Here is a 3,199-nt window from a genome sequence, read left to right as displayed (position 1 = left end):
ACGAGCAAAACATGATCAGCACCAAGACTCCATGGGTGTTAGAATCATTACTATGTAATCTAGATTATTGACTCTAGTGCAAGTGGGAGACTGAAGGAAATATGCCCTAGAGGCAATAATAAAGTTATTATTTATTTCCTCATATCATGATAAATGTTTATTATTCATGCTAGAATTGTATTAACCGGAAACATGATACATGTGTGAATACATAGACAAACATATAGTCACTAGTATGCCTCTACTTGACTAGCTCATTAATCAAAGATGGTTATGTTTCCTAACCATAGACATGTGTTGTCATTTGATTAATGGGATCACATCATTAGGAGAATGATGTGATTGACATGACCCATTCCATTAGCCTAGCACTTGATCGTTTAGTATATTGCTATTGCTTTCTTCATGACTTATACATGTTCCTGTAACTATGAAATTATGCAACTCCCGTTTACCGGAGGAACACTTTGGGTACTACCAAACGTCACAACGTAACTGGGTGATTATAAAGGAGTACTACAGGTGTCTCCGAAGGTACATGTTGAGTTGGCGTATTTCAAGATTAGGTTTTGTCACTCCGATTGTCGGAGAGGTATCTCTGGGCCCTCTCGGTAATGCACATCATTATAAGCCTTGCAAGCAATGTGACCAAATGAGTTGGTTATGGGATGATGCATTACGTAACGAGTAAAGAGACTTGCCGGTAACGAGATTGAACTAGGTATTGGATACCGACGATCAAATCTCGGGCAAGTAACATACCGATGACAAAAGGAACAACGTATGTTGTTATGCGGTTTGACTGATAAAGATCTTCGTAGAATATGTAGGAACCAATATGGGCATCCAGGTTCCGCTATTGGTTATTGACCGAGAATAGTTCTAAGTCATGTCTACATAGTTCTCGAACCCGTAGGGTCCGCACACTTAACGTTACAATGACAGTTTTATTATGAGTTTATAAGTTTTGATGTACCGAAGTTTGTTCGGAGTCCCGGATGTGATCACGGACATGACGAGGAGTCTTGAAATGGTTGAGACATAAAGATTGATATATTGGAAGCCTATGTTTGGACATCGGAAAAGGTTCCGGGTGAAATCGGGATTTTACCGGAACACCGGGGGGTTACCGGAACCCTCCCGGGGGTTAATGGGCCTTAGTGGGCCATGAGGGAGAAGAGGAGGGCCGGCCAGGGAAGGCCGCACGCCCCCTCCCCCCCTAGTCCGAATAGGACAAGGAAGGGGGGGGGGCGCCCCCTTTCCTCTTTCCCCTCCCCCCTTTCCTTCTCCACCAAGGCAAGAGGGGGGAGTCCTACTGCCGGTGGGAGTAGGACTCCTCCAGGCGCACCCCAAGGGGGCCGGCCGCACCTCCCCCTCCCTCCTTTATATACGGGGGCAGGGGGCACCCCATAACACACAAGTTGATCTATGGATCGTTCCTTAGCCGTGTGCGGTGCCCCCCTCCACCATATTCCACCTCGGTCATATCATCGCGGAGTTTAGGCGAAGCCCTACGCCGGTAGAACATCATCATCATCACCACGCCGTCGTGCTGACGGAACTCATCCCCGAAGCTTTGCTGGATCGGAGCCCGGGGATCGTCATCGAGCTGAACGTGTGCTGAACTCGGAGGTGCCGTACGTTCGGTGCTTGGATTGGTCGGATCGTGAAGACGTACGACTACATCAACTGCGTTGTCATAACGCTTCCGCTTACGGTCTACGAGGGTACGTGGACAACACTCTCCCCTCTCGTTGCTATGTCATCACCATGATCTTGCGTGTACGTAGGAATTTTTTGAAATTACTACGTTCTCCAACACCTAGGTGTCTTAGGGGATCACTTAGTAATCCAGCCATGCTTTGTGTTCCCAGTGTGATGATTCTGGCCATCATTCTCGAAAGCATCCCGTGATGCCACTTAGTAGTAGGTATTCTACTCCTAGGTTTTTTTTGAACCCGAGATTTACCCTACTTACCTCATGTTGATAGTGATTGGTAGTTCCTTTAGGATACTAGTAACCTTTGTGTTAGTCCTCGAGGTCCATGGTATTTCCTTCTTCCAAATACTATGAACCGCTTATGGCAGAAGTTCCTTGAACCAAGAGATCACAACAAGAATGCTCTCGATGAGTTCTCGATTCTATGTTGATACTCTGCCAGTCCTACCTCTCTGCGTGGATTACCCGGAAGAAACTTGTTGAACTTGGTTTGACATACTAATCTATGCATCCACGACTCAGAAAATCATATGTTCCTTTGAGTTGTCCCTCTTTAGTTGTATTTCGACCCCCGTCTATCAATTGATAGTCAAGAGTAGTTGTGCCTCGTGTTCATCGATGCCTGTTATTCTTGTGGTCCGTCAAGCCATTCTATTCCAGAGTGACTAGGAGAAACAAACTCCAGTACCTCATCCATATCCAGGATTGGGTCAAAGCAGTTGTGTTCTGCAGATCAAAATGCTAATCTAGCTCTTGTTCTGTTCTACCCTGAAGTATTACCCTCTTTATGTCAAGAAAGTCATAGGAATTACACATCATCTTATGAACTCTTAATACAGTGATACTTCTAGCCCTCATTATTCATTTCTCGGTTTCCATGTTGTTGCAACCGGAATGCCGACAGGTGAACTATGATGTGTGAAATCTATACTCCTAGCAACTCTGTTGCTTGGTAGTTAAATGGACAATAACCTCATTCTTAACGTGTTGATTTTTGGATCATCGCCCTAAGGTTGATCGTGCTACCTAGTCCTTATTTTCGGTGCACTCTCCGATCAATGAGTTAGGGCTATGCCAATCCCTTGCTTATTCGATCATTTCGTCTTGCCCTTAGAAGCAAGATTGTTCTCGAGCTTAGTAACATATGGTGGTTCGTGATTTCCAAATATCTTCTCAGAAGTATCACCAGGTCGTCACCTGACCGCTATGTTGTGTTTGTGATCAAGTTGGTTTTCTTATAAACCACCCCTTCTCCAAGAATCTGTGTTGGATAACCCTGAGCTAGTTGGTTAAGTTGAACAACAACTTGGAGAGTTGGAAGATAAAATCTTGCCCAACTAAGTTCATTTCCAAAGGGATATCTTATGTTTGTGTGTTTGTTGTAGAGAGATGATTTCTTCATTGATTGGTCCTCGTGATCAGTTGTTGGACCTGTCACCTTATCCAATCTTTGATTTGAGTGTGGGCTATTCTCAAATC

Source organism: Triticum dicoccoides, chromosome 5B (genome assembly GCF_002162155.2).
Source record: "Triticum dicoccoides isolate Atlit2015 ecotype Zavitan chromosome 5B, WEW_v2.0, whole genome shotgun sequence".
In the NCBI taxonomy this organism is placed as follows: domain Eukaryota; kingdom Viridiplantae; phylum Streptophyta; class Magnoliopsida; order Poales; family Poaceae; genus Triticum; species Triticum dicoccoides.
The sequence above is the reverse complement of the archived record's forward strand: the minus strand, read 5'-3'. Positions refer to the sequence as shown.